The sequence below is a fragment of the Oncorhynchus mykiss genome, chromosome 13 (genome assembly GCF_013265735.2).
Source record: "Oncorhynchus mykiss isolate Arlee chromosome 13, USDA_OmykA_1.1, whole genome shotgun sequence".
Lineage (NCBI taxonomy): Eukaryota > Metazoa > Chordata > Actinopteri > Salmoniformes > Salmonidae > Oncorhynchus > Oncorhynchus mykiss.
In genome coordinates, this window is record NC_048577.1 from 17205144 (window position 1) to 17222544 (window position 17401).

General features: G+C 41.4%; 1 pseudogene; it reads left to right on the forward strand.

The window, feature by feature from the left end:
- The window catches only part of LOC110487300, a 330040-nt pseudogene that overhangs the window by 148724 nt on the left and 163915 nt on the right, over positions 1-17401 (forward strand).

Sequence of the window (17401 nt, forward strand, 5' to 3'; positions counted from 1 at the left end):
GATGACATCGCCGAAGTCGAGGATCGGTAGGATAGTCAGTTTTACTAGGGTAAGTTTGGCGGCGTGAGTGAAGGAGGCTTTGTTGCGGAATAGAAAGCCGACTCTTGATTTGATTTTCGATTGGAGATGTTTGATATGGGTCTGGAAGAAGAGTTTAGAGTCTAGCCAGACACCTAGGTACTTATAGATGTCCACATATTCAAGGTCGGAACCATCCAGGGTGGTGATGCTGGTCAGGCGTGCGGGTGCAGGCAGCGAACGGTTGAAAAGCATGCATTTGGTTTTACTAGCGTTTAAGAGCAGTTGGAGGCCACGGAAGGAGTGCTGTATGGCACTAAGACGTTCTTAGCAGACATAGAGGACGCCTTGGATGGCTACCCAAACTACTGACAGGATTTACTTGTTGAAGCGAATGTCGAATATACACATGACAATGTTCATCCATCTACAACATCAACACATGCAAAACGACTGTGCGAAACTGGCCACGGCTTTGAATATAGAATTCAGTGCTCCGGCGACTCACAAAAAACGACAGCTTGCTGACTAACACTGTCAAATTAGCTCGGAATAAACACCCACAAGCATATTATCACAGGCTTCGTTCAGCTTACTTTGGCATACTCACTGAAACAGGAATGGAAGAGCTGTTCCCATTCAAACAAATGCTTCTGTCAAACATGTATCCCCGCTTCATTAACTACTTGGACCCTACAGACCACGTTAGTTTGCCACTCTCAGAACTCAGAGCTTGAGAGCACAGCATCTGAGGCATCAAAAAAAAGTGAGCCGCGCGAAGAGCCCTGAAATCTCGGTTTTGAACATTTAACAGGAGTACTCACTCCAGATAGAGGATGCGTTAACAGAGATAGGAGCATTGAGTGATGACGCACAACAACGGTATCTACCACGAAACCACGATACCAGTAACCACTATGGTCAAAATAGCTGTGAAGTATGTCTCCAGCGAAACGACAACCGCTACAATCAACCTGATCGCTACGTTCCTGCACCCAACCCACACAAAGTGTCAAGGCACAAGGGTAACAAAAGGTTCAATGACGACCGAAGCTCTGCTAAGAGAAGCACCAAAGCACCAACATTTTGAGACAGTGGAAAAAGATAAGTCACTATGACTAGATGTGGAATTTACGGACAACAGGTTCACCGAAATTAACACCTTTAGCGAGGACGTCAACAATCAAATTACTCCCACTCCCACTCAAGACCCTAACTCAAAGATGCCATACTTCGAAACAGTCCTGCAAGACTGCTTAACATGTGACGCGCTAATTGATTCAGGCTTGACAATTTCGCTCATCTCTCAAAAAATGTTCCATGATCTCAAAAGTGCTTTGAACCCAGCTAAATGCTGTTTAAAAACTAAACGATGCGACACTAAACTTCAAGGTTTAGACTACCTCACCTCTCACAATGAGACTCATGGTGAAAGTACACTTCCAAGACGTATCGCTTGTTTACCCTGTGTATGGTACCAGCCTCGAAACTGAACATCTGCTACTCGGAGCAGACATGATGGATCATTTGGTCCCACTGATGGATTGTAAACGCAACCAATTGTGGTCACAGGTAACCTTGCCATCTCCACTGACCACACGTCTTCTCCTAAAGCTGGCTGCAACACAGTCATCCACAAGGAGCATCTGTCGACAGCAGCCCTTGCAAAAAATACGTTTCGACACCTCTTGGTGCAGAATCTGACTCAAGCAGATATTACGATATCTAGTCACATTCAATCAGTAAACCTGATTGACTATTATTTTCATGATTGCGAGCCTACAGTCTCTGTGATTGAGCAACTTCCCTCCTCCTTGGAGTCATACAATACTGTAGCTAAGATTAACTTGTCTTGTCCTTCGGACACTTCCGCGTGCACTGCATCTGTCTCAGGAAACAAAGCATCAACGTGCAGAGTGGACTCTGCTTCCGATGATACATTTCACACTTTGAGAGGGACTGAAACCCCTTTCTATGGAACTAACGGTGTCAGTTCCGCCACTGACCCAATGTCTCCCACTGGTGAAACAGTGTTCGCAGACAGATATCCTCGTCTCAGTTCGCAGGTACTGGAAGGGTTGCCACATGTGGACGCTGTGGTGACTGGCAGGCCACAACAGCCACTGAGCATTTTGAAGCACAAACATCAGGAGATTTGGATGAAAGATTACATCCAATCCAGTAACAACGCAGATGCTGACAACTTGTATAAATGGTCCAACCTTTTCTTTTGGGCCTTGGACACTAACACCACCTGCTGGTGGGGGGGTCCTGAGACACAAAGGCGGGGGAGGATACTAGCCCAGACTCATGATGAGCCTTGTTGAGGCTGGTGGGGGGGTCGAGACTACATGCAACACTGTATGAGGCCCCCCGATCAGGAAACAAATCTAGTTATAAACTTCCCCATGATAACAGAGAGGAGCGGACAAGCCCCTTGACGGGGATAACCTTAGAATACATCTGAGATATGACTGAGGTGTACAACATTGGTCGTCAAAGAAGTCCAGTGGACTTTCCACCTCCAAAAACAAATGGTAACAATAATAATTCCTTGCCATGTTATTAAGTTTTCATCCAAAACGTTGTCTATGCGATATGAAAATGAATGAAACTATTTTTGTTAGATATGAAAGTGATTTTAGGAGTCATAAGAGATTAGAGATAACTTCTAATCATATCCTTTGCACATTACGTGTCAGACGGACAGAGCCGCCCCCTTTTGCCAGAGTGTTTAAAAGAACTGGCTAAGAATTAACCTCTCAGACCAGAAAACCGTGAGGCCGTGGTCCACACGCTGAAATGGTTAGAAACTCTGAAGCTTTCAACACGAGGTGAAGAAAATGAACTTACCAGACCAGGACACCGCCTGTCTGCAGCTACCAGTGTAAAGTGCTTTGGAACTTTGACTATCTACCTGAGGAAGAGGAGAAGGAAACTCCCCTCTCAGACAATCACTGGTACGGCTAAGTAACTGACCTTAAGAAACAGCCCAATGGAGACCGGACAACTAAGAAGAAGGACAGTGTGACCTCTGGTGGACAGTCAGAGCATGTACAAGGGGCCCACAGGACAGGCTCACCAAACCACATTCTTCTGAAGGAGGGCTCGTAATGACAGAGAAACGGTGAACGGCATACAACACGTAAATACATGTATTATTTCCAGTGGTGGAAAAAGTACCCAATGTCATATTTGATTAAAAGTATAGATAGCTTATTAGAACGTTGCTCAAGTAAAAGTCACCCAGTAAAATACTACTTGAGTAAAAGTCTAAAAGCATTTTCTTCTAAATATACTTAAGTATCAAAAATAAATGTAATTGCTAAAATATACTTAACCTCTCTGGGGTAGGGGCAGTGTTTTGACAGCCGGATGAAAAGCGCACCCAAAGTAAACTACCTGTTACTCAGGTCCAGAAGCTAGGATATGCATATACAGTGGGGCAAAAAAGTATTTAGTCAGCCACCATTTGTGCAAGTTCCCCCACTTAAAAAGATGAGAAAATCACATTGTAGGATTCTTTATGAATTTATTTGCAAATTATGGTGGAAAATAAGAATTTGGTCACCTACAAACAAGCGAGATTTCTGGCTCTCACAGACCTGTAACTTCTTCTTTAAGAGCCGTCTCTGTCCTCCAATCGTATTAATGGCACCTGTTTGAACTTGTTATCAGTATAAAAGACACCTGTCCACAACCTCAAACAGTCACACTCCGAACTCCAATATGGCCAAGACCAAAGAGCTGTCAAAGGACACCAGAAACAAAATTGTAGACCTGCACCAGGCTGGGAAGACTGAATCTGCAATAGGTAAGCAGCTTGGTTTGAAGAAATCAACTGTGGGAGCAATTATTAGGAAATGGAAGACATACAAGACCACTGATAATCTCCCTCGATCTGGGGCTACACGCAAGATCTCACCCCGTGGGGACAAAATGATCACAAGAACGGTGAGCAAAAATCCCAGAACCACACGGGGGGACCTAGTGAATGACCTGCAGAGAGCTGGGACCAAAGTAACAAAGCCTACCATCAGTAACACACTACGCCGCCAGGGACTCAAATCCTGCAGTGCTGGGTCTTTCAGCATGACAATGATCCCAAACACACCGCCCGGGCAACGAAGGAGTGGCTTTGTAAGAAGCATTTCAAGGTCCTGGAGTGGCCTAGCCAGTCTCCAGATCTCATCCCCATAGAAAATCTTTGGAGGGTGTTGAAAGTCCGTGATGCCCAGCAACAGCCCCAAAACATCACTGCTCTAGAGGAGATCTGCATGGAGGAATGGGCAGCAACAGTGTGTGAAAACCTTGTGAAGACTTACAGAAAACGTTTGACCTCTGTCATTGGGTATATAACAAAGTATTGAGATAAACTTTTGTTATTGACCAAATACTTATTTTCCACCATAATTTGCAAATAAATTCATTAAAAATCCTACATTGTGATTTTCTGGATTCTTTTTCTCTTTTGTCTGTCATAGTTGAAGTGTACCTATGATGAAAATTACAGGCCTCTCATCTTTTTAAGTGGGAGAACTTGCACAATTGGTGGCTGACTAAATACTTTTTTGCCCCACTGTAATTGGTAGATTTGGATAGAAAACACTCTAACGTTTCTAAAACTGTTAAAATAATGTCTGTGAGCTGTGAGTATAACAGAACTGATATGGCAGGCGAAAGCCAGAGGACACACCATCCCCAAACAAACAAAAAATTCAGCTTACCACTATTTTCAATGGCTAGAATTTTTAGAATGAGGCCAAGTCCTCCCAGATTGCAGTTCCTAGGGCTTCCACTAGATGTCAACAGTCTTTAGAAAGAGTTTCAGGCTGGTTTTTGGAATAATGAGCCAGAAATTGTAGTTATTCTATGTGGCTCCCATTTTGGCTGTAGTGTTTCCAAGCGTGTGGAGGAAAGTGCATTCTTTCTTATTTAACTCCAGTAATGAACATACCATTCGCTGTCTTAAAATGTATTGTTTATTTGCGTATTAGGATACCTAAGGTTTGATTATAAACGTTGTTTGACTTGTTTGGAAAAGTTTATTACTAACGTTTGGGATTAATTTTGTATGCATTTTGATGGAGGGAAACTGAGTGGATTTTTGACTGAAGCGCACCAGCTAAATTGAGTTTTTATTAATATAAAGAAGGACATTATCGAACAAAAGGACCATTTGTGATGTAACTGGGACCTTTTGGAGTGCAAACAGAAGAAGATCATCAAAGGTAAGGCATTTTTTTATATTGCTATTTCTGACCTTTATGTGATTTTCATGCTTTTGAATGCGGGGCGCTGTCCTCAGATAATCGCTTAATTGGCTTTCGCCGTAAAGCCTTTTGAAATCTGACACAGCAGCTGGATTAACAAGAAGTTAAGCTTTATTTTGATATATAACACATACAGTGCCTTGCGAAAGTAATTGGCCCCCTTGAACTTTGCGACATTTTGCCACATTTCAGGCTTCAAACATAAAGATATAAAACTGTATTTTGTTGTGAAGAATCAACAACAAGTGGGACACAATCATGAAGTGGAACGACATTTATTGGATATTTCAAACTTTTAACAAATCAAAAACTGAAAAATTGGGCGTGCAAAATTATTCAGCCCCCTTAAGTTAATACTTTGTAGCGCCACCTTTTGCTGCGATTACAGCTGTAAGTCGCTTGGGGTATGTCTCTATCAGTTTTGCACATCGAGAGACTGACATTTTTTCCCATTCCTCCTTGCAAAACAGCTCGAGCTCAGTGAGGTTGGATGGAGAGCATTTGTGAACAGCAGTTTTCAGTTCTTTCCACAGATTCTCGATTGGATTCAGGTCAGGACTTTGACTTGGCCATTCTAACACCTGGATATGTTTATTTTTGAACCATTCCATTGTAGATTTTGCTTTATGTTTTGGATCATTGTCTTGTTGGAAGACAAATCTCCGTCCCAGTCTCAGGTCTTTTGCAGACTCCATCAGGTTTTCTTCCAGAATGGTCCTGTATTTGGCTCCATCCATCTTCCCATCAATTTTAACCATCTTCCCTGTCCCTGCTGAAGAAAAGCAGGCCCAAACTATGATGCTGCCACCACCATGTTTGACAGTGGGGATGGTGTGTTCAGCTGTGTTGCTTTTACGCCAAACATAACGTTTTGCATTGTTGCCAAAAAGTTACATTTTGGTTTCATCTGACCAGAGCACCTTCTTCCACATGTTTGGTGTGTCTCCCAGGTGGCTTGTGGCAAACTTTAACCGACACTTTTTATGGATATCTTTAAGAAATGGCTTTCTTCTTGCCACTCTTCCATAAAGGCCAGATTTGTGCAATATACGACTGATTGTTGTCCTATGGACAGAGTCTCCCACCTCAGCTGTAGATCTCTGCAGTTCATCCAGAGTTATCATGGGCCTCTTGGCTGCATCTCTGATCAGTCTTCTCCTTGTATGAGCTGAAAGTTTAGAGGGATGGCCAGGTCTTGGTAGATTTGCAGTGGTCTGATACTCCTTCCATTTCAATATTAATCGCTTGCACAGTGCTCCTTGGGATGTTTAAAGCTTGGGAAATCTTTTTGTATCCAAATCCGGCTTTAAACTTCTTCACAACAGTATCTCGGACCTGCCTGGTGTGTTCCTTGTTCTTCATGATGCTCTCTGCGCTTTTAACGGACCTCTGAGACTATCACAGTGCAGGTGCATTTATACGGAGACTTGATTACACACAGGTGGATTGTATTTATCATCATTAGTCATTTAGGTCAACATTGGATCATTCAGAGATCCTCACTGAACTTCTGGAGAGAGTTTGCTGCACTGAAAGTAAAGGGGCTGAATAATTTTGCACCGCCAATTTTTCAGTTTTTGATTTGTTAAAAAAGGTTGAAATATCCAATAAATGTCCTTCCACTTCATTATTGTGTCCCACTTGTTGTTGATTCTTCACAAAAAAATACAGTTTTATATCTTTATGTTTGAAGCCTGAAATGTGGCAAAAGGTCGCAAAGTTCAAGGGGGCCGAATACTTTCGCAAGGCACTGTATATTTTCAAGAATGTTAAATATTTAAATTTAGTATTTTTGAATTTCACGCTCTGCAATTTCACCGGATGTAGGCAAGGTGGGACACTACCGTCCCACGTACTTAAGTATCAAAAGTAAAATTAAAAGTTTAAATCATTTCTAAATCTTTCTTTTAAGTAAAGCAGACGGGACCATTTTCTTGTTTTTAAAATGTATGGATAGCCAGGGGCACACTTCAACACTCAGACATAATTTACAAAAGATGCATTTGTGTTTGGTGAATCCGCCAAATCAGAGGCAGAAGGGATGACCATGTGTTGTCTTGATAAGTGCGTGAATTGGATCATTTTCCTGTCCTGCTAAGCATTCAAAATGTAACGAGTACTTTTGGGTGTCAGGTAAAAATGTATGGAGTAAAAAGTACATCATTTTCTTTAGGAATGTAGTGAGTTAAAAGTAAAAGTTGTCAAAAAATATAAATAGTAATGTAATCTACAGATACCCCAAAAAACTACTTCAGTAGTATTTTAAAGAATCTTTATTGAAGTTCTTACATCACTGATTATTTTTTATGCCAAATGGGCGGTGATTCGTGTGCAAGGTATATAATTAATGTGAGGACAGTACTAGAATGTATCCCTTTGTCTCTATCTCTCTTCCCCCCTCCATCTAACTTTATGTTGCAAGAAGCCGTCATATCTTGTCAATCCACTAAGGACCTTTGTCTCATGTAAGTGTGCATGTGTATTCTTCGTTATTATTTAGTTAGCTAGTAAATGAATAAGTAAACCAATTTGTGTGGTATGGAATTATCAGTAAAGCTGGGGTTCTTGCAGATCCAAGATTATTGCGACCGTTCAGATTATGAGACTGATATGAGGTAATGAATATTAAGTGACTGTGATCGATATATCATTTTTATATCTTTAGAGTTCAGTTCGGAAGATGGTAACTCTATAAACACCTTCTTCCTTGATGCCTCAAATGCCTAATGAGTTAATTGTTACATGATTAATTTAATCGGGTAACAATTAAACAGTTATTGGATTGAATAAATAACAGTCATCAGATTAATGAAAGTCACTTAACGACACTGTCAATAATTTTTAACCCCATTGTATAAATGTTTTATTTTATAATGGAGACCGCGGTCATTTAGCTGACAAAAAAAAAACATCACTCTCACAGCCCTAACACCCAGTATATACAGTAGCATCATGTCTTTTAAACAGTAAACAGATGCCAGTATCTGGTATGAGATCACCTCCAGAGGTTTGCTACAATGTGGTAATCCCAACCCCCCTCAACATGTCAGTGAATGGTTTGACTCAGCCCTGTCTGACCTCACGTCAGCGGTTTATTGCCCATCACTCTGAGCTCGGGGAGGGGGGTGACGGCGTGTCACAGTGGCCTTTGTACCTTTCTTTGACAACTTCAAGCACCCTCAAGCTGCAGCGATAGCGGCTCACACAACTCATGAATATTGCAGCTGGCATGGCGATGACATAAAATATTATATTTATTTACACCCAGGAAGGAAGATATTTTAATGCCTTTCCTGTTGAGGTATTGGCACTGGAGTAATAAGAAAAGGCAGATAGAAGGTAAATATGCAAATAGGAAGAAAAATTGTGATTTATATAATCCGCTTTAACCTCTGTCTTCTTCTAGGTTAATCCTGAGTCGTTACAGTACCAGGAAAGTTATTTTCTTCAAATCATAGCAGCCTTGACTAATCTCTATTCTACACGGGGCATGTCAAAAGTCAGGCAGAGTTCAAATTAAGTGTAAATTGAATTCTGCATGTACAGTTGAAGTCGGAAATGTACATACATTTTAGCCACATACATTTAAACTCAGTATGGGCTTGCAGAATTCCTGATATTTAATCCTAGTAAAAATTCCCTGTCCAAGGTCAGTTAGGATCACCACTTGATTCTAACAAAGTGAAATGTCAGAATAATAGTAGAGAGAATTATTATTTTCAGCTTTTATTTCTTTCATCACCAACCCAGTGGGTCAGAAGTTTACATACACTCAATTAGTATTTGATAGCTTTGCCTTTAAATTGTTGAACTTGGGTCAAAAATTTTGGGTAGTTTTCCACAAGCTTCACACAATAAGTTGGGTGAATTTTGGCCCATTCCTCCTGACAGAGCTGGTGTAACTGAGTCAGGTTTTTAGGCCTCCTTGCTCGCACATGATTTTTCAATTCTGCCCACAAATTTTCTATAGGATTGAGGTCAGGGCTTTGTGATGGCCAGTCCAATACCTTGACTTTGTTGTCCTAAACTATTTTTTCACAACTTTGTAAGTATGCTTGTGGTCATTGTCCATTTGGAAGACCCATTTGCAACCAAGCGTTCACTCCTGACTGATGTCTTGAGGTGTTGCTTCAATATATCCACATAATTTTCCTTCCCCATGATGCCATCTACAATGGGGCAAAAAAGTATTTAGTCAGCCACTAATTGTGCAAGTTCTCCCACTTAAAAAGATGAGGCCTGTAATTTTCATCATAGGTACACTTCAACTATGACAGAAAAAATGAGAGAAAAAAAATCCAGAAAATCACATTGTAGGATTTTTTATGAATTTATTTGCAAATTATGGTGGAAAATAAGTATTTGGTCACCTACAAACAAGCAGGATTTCTGGCTCTCACAGACCTGTAACTTCTTCTTTAAGAAGCTCCTCTGTCCTCCACTTGTTACCTGAATTAATGGCACCTGTTTGAACTTTTTATCAGTATAAAAGACTCCACAACCTCAAACTCCAACCTAGGTGTATGTAAACTTCCGATTTCAACTGTACATGAATTGGCTGTACTCTCCAAGTCCTCAGATGGATCCAAATCTCCCCAAGGACGAGGAACTCAGGCAATAAACTTGTCTGTGGATTATTGAATTCCATCTTTCCCTCCCTTTCCTTCCCTGCTTCACGTTTGCCTGTCAAGCCTACTATTTGGCTCTCTTTATCTCACAATCAACGATGTCTGATATTATCAACAGCCTCTAAGCAATCGGAATACATGTAATTAAACTTATGAATTTGGGCCATATTGTGAAATATGCAATATGTGGCAACATATGGGCCAGAGAGAGAGAGAGGTTGAGAGACCTGTTGGACAAAATTGAGACTTAGGTTCTTGTTTCGGTTCATGTCTAACAACATCCATACATGTGGAAAAAAACATCAAAGTCTGTGTTGGGAGCCTCCCCCAGTTCACAAGTAATGAATCTGGTAATTTATCTTCGGGCCTCTTGCAGCTATGTCATCATACATCTGCTATGGGGATGTGAGATGAATGGTGATACATTATAATACTGCATTAGGGAGCCAAGATGGAGGAGGCTTTGCAGTCGTCCCCCACTATATGATACAAGCCAATGCATTGGCCATGGGTACTAAAGCTTGAGTTCCAATTAAGTTTCTAGTTTGGAATACACATGTTCATGTCTAAAAGGGAATAAACTGCTTTATTTATTTTCACCCTTCCCAGCGGAAAAGACTGGTTGAGACTACGTCATTAAAAGCGTCACTATGACATTCGTTCAACCAGATTTCCCCAGTTTGCCCGCTGGATTCCTTCTAAGAGTTTGCATCCTTTTCTCTATTTTATTTGATTTCACCTTTATTTAACCAGGTAGGCAAGTTGAGAACAAGTTCTCCTTTACAATTGCGACCTGGCCAAGATAAAGCAAAGCAGTTCGACACATACAACAACACAAAGTTACACATGGAGTAAAACAAACATACAGTCAATAATACAGTAGAAAAATAAGTCTATATACAATGTGAGCAAGTGAGGTGAGATAAGGGAGGTAAAGGCAATAAAAGGCCATGGTGGCAAAGTAAATACAATATAGCAAGTAAAACAATGGAATGGTTGATTTGCAGTGGAAGAATGTGCAAAGTAGAGATATAAATAATGGGGTGCAAAGGAGCTAAATAAATAAATAAATACAGTAGGGAAAGAGGTAGTTGTTTGGGCTAAATTATAGGTGGGTTATGTACAGGTGCAGTAATCTGTGAGCTGCTCTGACAGCTAGTGCTTTAAGCTAGTGAGGGAGATGTTTCCAGTTTCAGAGATTTTTTTAGTTCGTTCCAGTCATTGGAAGCAGAGAACTGGAAGGAGCGGTGGCCAAAGGAAGATTTGGTTTTGGGGGTGACCAGAGAGATATACCTGCTGGAGCACGTGCTACAGGTGGGTGCTGCTATGGTGACCAGCGAGCTGAGATAAGGGGGACTTTACCTAGCAGGGTCTTGTAGATGACATGGAGCCCAGAGGGTTTGGCGACGAGTATGAAGCGAGGGCCAGCCAACGAGAGCGTACAGGTCGCAATGGTGGGTAGTGTATGGGACTTTGGTGACAAAACAGATGACACTGTGATAGACTGCATCCAATTTATTGAGTAGGGTATTGGAGGCTATTTCGTAAATGACATCGCCGAAGTCGAGGATTGGTAGGATGGTCAGTTGTACAAGGGTATGTTTGGCAGCAAGAGTGAAGGATGCTTTGTTGCAAAATAGGAAGCCAATTCTAGATTTAACTTTGGATTGGAGATGTTTGATGTGAGTCTGGAAGGAGAATTTACAGTCTAACCAGACACCTAGGTATTGTAGTTGTCCACATATTCTAAGTCAGAGCCGTCCAGAGTAGTGATGCTGGACAGGCGGGCAGGTGCAGGCAGCGATCGGTTGAAGAGCATGCATTTAGTTTTACTTGTATTTAAGAGCAATTGGATGCCACGGAAGGAGAGTTGTATGGCATTGAAGCTCGCCTGGATGGTTGTTAAAACCTCTTAGAACTACCCATCCCGGATCCGGGAGAATTGTCATCAACTACACTAATTAGCATAGCGCAACGGTCAAAAAATATTACTAGAAAATATTCATATTCATGAAATCACAAGTGAAATATAGTGAAACACAGCTTAGCCTTTTGTTAATCACCCTGTCATCTCAGATTTCGAAATTATGCTTTACAGCCAAAGCAAGACAAGCGTTTGTAAGTTTATCGATAGCCTAGCATAGCATTAGGTTCGAGCTAGCAGCAGGACTCTTGGTCACGAAAATCAGAAAAGCAATCAAATTATCCGGTTACCTTTGATCTTCTAATGTTTTCACTGACGAGACTCCCAGTTAGACAGCAAATGTTCCTTTTGTTCCATAAAGATTATTTTTGTCCCCAAAATTCCTCCGTTTGCTTGTCACGTTATGTTCAGAAATCCGGTCATGACAACGCTGAAAAAAATTCAAATTATATCCATAATATCGACAGAAACATAGCAAACGTTTTTTTTGTAATCAATCCTCAATGTCACGCCCTGACAATAGTTTGCTTTGTATGTTTATATGTTTTGTTTGGTCAGGGTGTGATCTGAGTGGGCATTCTATGTTGTATGTCTAGTTTGTCTGTTTCTGTGTTTGGCCTGATATGGTTCTCAATCAGAGGCAGGTGTTAGTCATTGTCTCTGATTGGGAAGCATATTTAGGTAGCCTGTTTTGTCATTGTGGGTTGTGGGTGATTGTCTATGTTAGTTGCTTGTGTCAGCACAGTTCTTATTATCGCTTCACGGTCCTTATTCATTTATTGTTTTGTATTCAGTGTTCAGTGCTTTCTTTAATTAAAGTATCATCATGAACACATACCAAGCTGCATTTTGGTCCACTTCTTACAACGATCGTGACACTCAAGGTGTTTTTCAAATATCTATTCGATAATATATCAACTGGGACAATTGGCTTTTCAGTAGGAGCGAGAGGAAAAATGACTACCTCTGTCTTTTACCCAAGACTCACTCTGAGAGCCCTCAGCTGGCCACTTACGCAATGTAGTTGTTTACGCTCATTCTTCAACATAAAGGTGTGAAATTATGTCTAAAGGCTGGGGACACCTTAGGGAATCTGGTTGATATCCCTTTCAGTGGCCAATAGGGGTGCATAGGAAGACAACGGTTTCAAAACATGAGTCACTTCCTGATTGGATTTTTCTTAGGCTTTCGCCTGCAATATCAGTTCTGTTATGCTCACAGACAATATTTTGACCGTTTTGGAAACTTTAGAATGTTTTCTATCCTAAGCTGTCAATTATATGCATATTCTAGCATCTGGTCCTGAGAAATAGATGGTTTACTTTGGGAACGTTATTTTTTTCAAAAATGAAAATGGTGCCCCCCAGTTTCAAGAGGTTAAAACAGTGTCCAAAGAAGGGCCAGAAGTATACAGAATGGTGTCATCTGCGTAGAGGTGGATCAGAGACTCACCAGCAGCAAGAGCGACATCATTGATGTATACAGAGAAGAGAGTTGGTCCAAGAATTCAACCCTGTGGCACCCCCATAGAGACTGCCAGAGGCCCAGACAACAGACCCTCCGATTTGACACACTGAACTCTATCAGAGAAGTAGTTGGTGAACCAGGCGAGGCAATCATTTGAGAGACCAAGGCTGTCGAGTCTGCCGATGACGATGTGGTGATTGACAGAGTCGAAAGCCTTGGCCAGGTCAATGAATACGGCTGCACAGTATTGTTTCTTATCGATGGCGGTTAAGATATTGTTTAGGACCTTGAGCATGGCTGAGGTGCACCCATGACCAGCTCTGAAACCAGATTGCATATCGGAGAAAGTATGGTGGGATTCGAAATGGTTGGTAATCTGTTTGTAGACTTGGCTTTCGAAGACCTTAGAAAAGCAGGGTAGGATAGATATAGGTCTGTAGCAGTTTGGGTCAAGAGTGCCCCCCCCCCCTATGAAGAGGGTGATGACCGCAGCTGCTTTCCAACCTTTGGGAATATCAGACGAGACGAAAGAGAGGTTGAACAGGCTAGTAATAGGTGTGGCAACAATTTCCAGATTGTCTAGCCCGGCTGACTTGTAGGGGTCCAGATTTTGCAGCTCTTTCAGAACAGCAGCTGACTGGATTTGGGAGAAGGAGAAATGGGGAAGGCTTGGGCGAGTTGCTGTGGGGGGTGCAGTGTTGTTGACCGGGGTAGGGTTAGCCAGGTGGAAAGCATGGCCAGCCGTAGAAAAATGCTGATTGAAATGTTCAATTATAGTGGATTTATCGGTGGTGACAGTGTTTCCTATCTTCAGTGTAGTTGGCAGCTGGGACGAGGTGTTCTTATTCTCCATGGACTTTACAGTGTCCCAGAACATTTTTGAGTTTGTGTTGCAGGAAGCAAATTTCGGCTTGAAAAAGCTAGCCTTGGCTTTTCTAACTGTCTGTGTATATTGTATCTCTGGACTGTTTGAGAAAGAGAGAGAGAGAGGGGGGGGGACAGAGAAGGGGAGAGAGAGAATGTCAGGTAACATTGGAAACAGGCAGCCCATTTCTGATATTTTTTTTATACTAATTGGTCATTTGACCATTCACATCAGATCTTTTCACATCAGATATTTTTCAGAGCTGATCTGATAGGTCAAAAGAACAATTTGTGAAAAAATGATCAGAATTGGACTTCCAGGCTAAATAAAGCCCGTGGGGGAACAAATCAAATCAAATATTATTTGTCACATGCTTCATAAACAACAGGTGTAGGCTAACAGTGAAGGGGTATGTGGCAATTGAGGTATAGTAGATATGTACATATTGTTAGGGATAAAGTGACTAGGCAATGGGATGCGGTGTACAGTTTGTCTCCGCCCCGGGAGGCTGTAGTGGCGTAGGATCCTGGCCCGAGTCATGATCACTGCGGGAGAGAGGGAACATTGTTTTGAACTGTCCTGGTAATTAAGCACCGTCGTACAGAGTAAACCTCTCTTCTCCGCTCAGCTCTTCTGATCATCCCTCCATCTCTCTCCCCTGTCTCTCTCTTTCTCTTCTGTTCTCCCTCTTTTTCTCTTCTTTCTTTCTTTCTCTCGTTCTCTTCTGCTTTCTCTATTTTAAACTTTCTCTCTTTCCCTCTGTTTTCCACTCTCTCTCCCTCACTCTTTCTCTATTTCTTCCCCCGTTCTCTCTTTCCGCTCCCCTCTCTTTTTCCAAGTGGGGAAAGGAAAGGAGGCCAAACAAAGGGTATTAATCTAGCCTTATAATTAACGAGGACCTTCAGGTTCTTGCTGGTATATTTGATACGTCTTCAAATTCTATGAAACTCCTGCTTTTGCATAAAGGTACCTTGCAGTTAATTGCTGCATGTTAATTATTTTGGAGTTATACTTCACCATTTTTAGATCAAGGTCAGTGATTGGTATATTGGGGTTACCGGTGACTGAAGTGTCACCACTGTTTTAATCATGCAGTGATACCTGTTTGATCTACATAATGGTGTGCTGTAGTCAGGGGTGAACTGGGAAAAGAATTCATCCCTGCCATTTTATCCATGTGCTCTTTCTACTGTAAAGAAAAAAAATATATATTATCAGGCCCATATGAAAATATTTTTGTTTCGACTGCCCACCCAACAAGAAAATGGTCCAGCACATCTGGCATTTGCCAGACTTGCCAGATGGCCAATCCACACCTGGCTGTAGTATGTCTATGTGGTGTCTTTGATGATATTGATGTTGTATTTGGTTATAGAGTACTGCATGATATCTACATATTTCATGTCTCCACTTCCTACAACTGACTCTAACGAGAATTAATAGGCCTAGATTCTCATGTTTCGGGCCATAGATAACGGTATGATGCTATAGTTTCATGTTATCCATCCAACGTGGAGAAAAACTGGCATCACTGTGATATACTCAATCCAGTGATGTTCCCTCTTTGATGCCATAGCAGTACATGACTGTTGGCACTCAGAACTTCTTAAACTGTATTTATGAAGGAGGGAGGGGGAGAGAGAGAGGGAGTAAGAGAGTCCTGTGGGAAGTAGCGAGGGAGGTTGTAGCTGATAGTTCCTCTAACCACCTAGAGGACAGGTACAACGTTGCAATGTGGCTTTTCACTCCTGTTGTAAACTGTACTGGTCCACATTCAACATCTTGGATACAGGATCTTGGATTACAGTAGCTCTTACATTCTGTAAGGGTTTCACTCTGTCTTGATCAGTGTAATGTAATCCTGGTCCTGGGGACCCACAGTGTGCAGGGTTTTGTTCCAGCCTAGCACTAACACACCTGATTGCACTAAACATCTAATCATCTAATCACCCTTGTAAAGTTAAATCAGGTGATAGTGCAGGGCTGAAATAATAGTCTGTGTCCACATGGCCAGAATAGGACAACATTGATCTAGATAGTACACCATGTTGTTATAATCATACATGGATGACATTCTGTGATTTGTTCAAAACACCTGGCAGACACTAATTCAGTTTAAACCACAAAGTTGTTGCATATTTGTGTCATTTGAACCATCTTGCTATGGCCAGTGGGGAAAGAACAGGGGTCAGGAGGTCACAGGCTAATATTAGAGAGCTTGCCGGGTTCTTGTTTTTACCAGGGAGTTATGGAACAATGAAAGAAGTGAGGAGTGTGTTAAGTGGAATGGAAATTCATGGATTGTGTATTTTCTGGACAAGGAGGCCTATAAATCATTTCAGATGATTTTCACTCTCTTTGTTCTTGATTTTGTAATGTGCAGTATGTTTGTAATTCACACCTTATCCTCCCTCAATTACTCCCATGTCTCATTTTGCCACCGACTGAAATAACCGCACTCATTTCACACTAATGACTGAGCACTCATTCTACATGGGCTTCAAAAGGATTCAAAAAGCCCCAATCTAGCAGAGAACTCATGTTTACACAGGCTTCATCCCAGATGGCATCATATTCCCTACATAGTACACTATTTTTCACCAGGGCCCAAAGGGTTCTGGTCAAAAGTAGTTCACTATGGAATAGGGTGCCATTTGGGATGCAGTCACAATGTGAAAAGTTCACCTCTTTCTGAATCAGTGGGCTGATTCATGTGTTTTAATCGGCAATTTGAATTGGTTGGTGCTGTGATGTGAAAAGACTAAATTAAAGGCCTATGATCTTCCAAATGGCCATATCAACAGTGGGGCAAGACTTATGCTGTTTGACGTAAATGCTTATGGGTGTTGGGCAAGGCCACATGAATGGACTTGCCCAATGCTACAATAATGATATGCCAATAAGCATTGTAAATACCATCTGGTATTGTAAAGACCACACACACACACACACACATAATAAATATACATATATATATATATATATATATATATTTTCTTACTAGTACTATGCTTCCTAAACACTGTCCACTGTCATTACTCTTGCTCAGCACAACATAACAGCATGTGAAGCAAAATTACATCCCAAAATGCTTTTTAACATTAAACCATTGTTCCTTTGAAACAATAGCCAACAATAATCTTCCTCTTAATACATGGAATAATGTGTTTGCCTGTAGCTTTTTATGTTCTTGACCCTGTCATTTAATTAAACCTATAAAAATGTT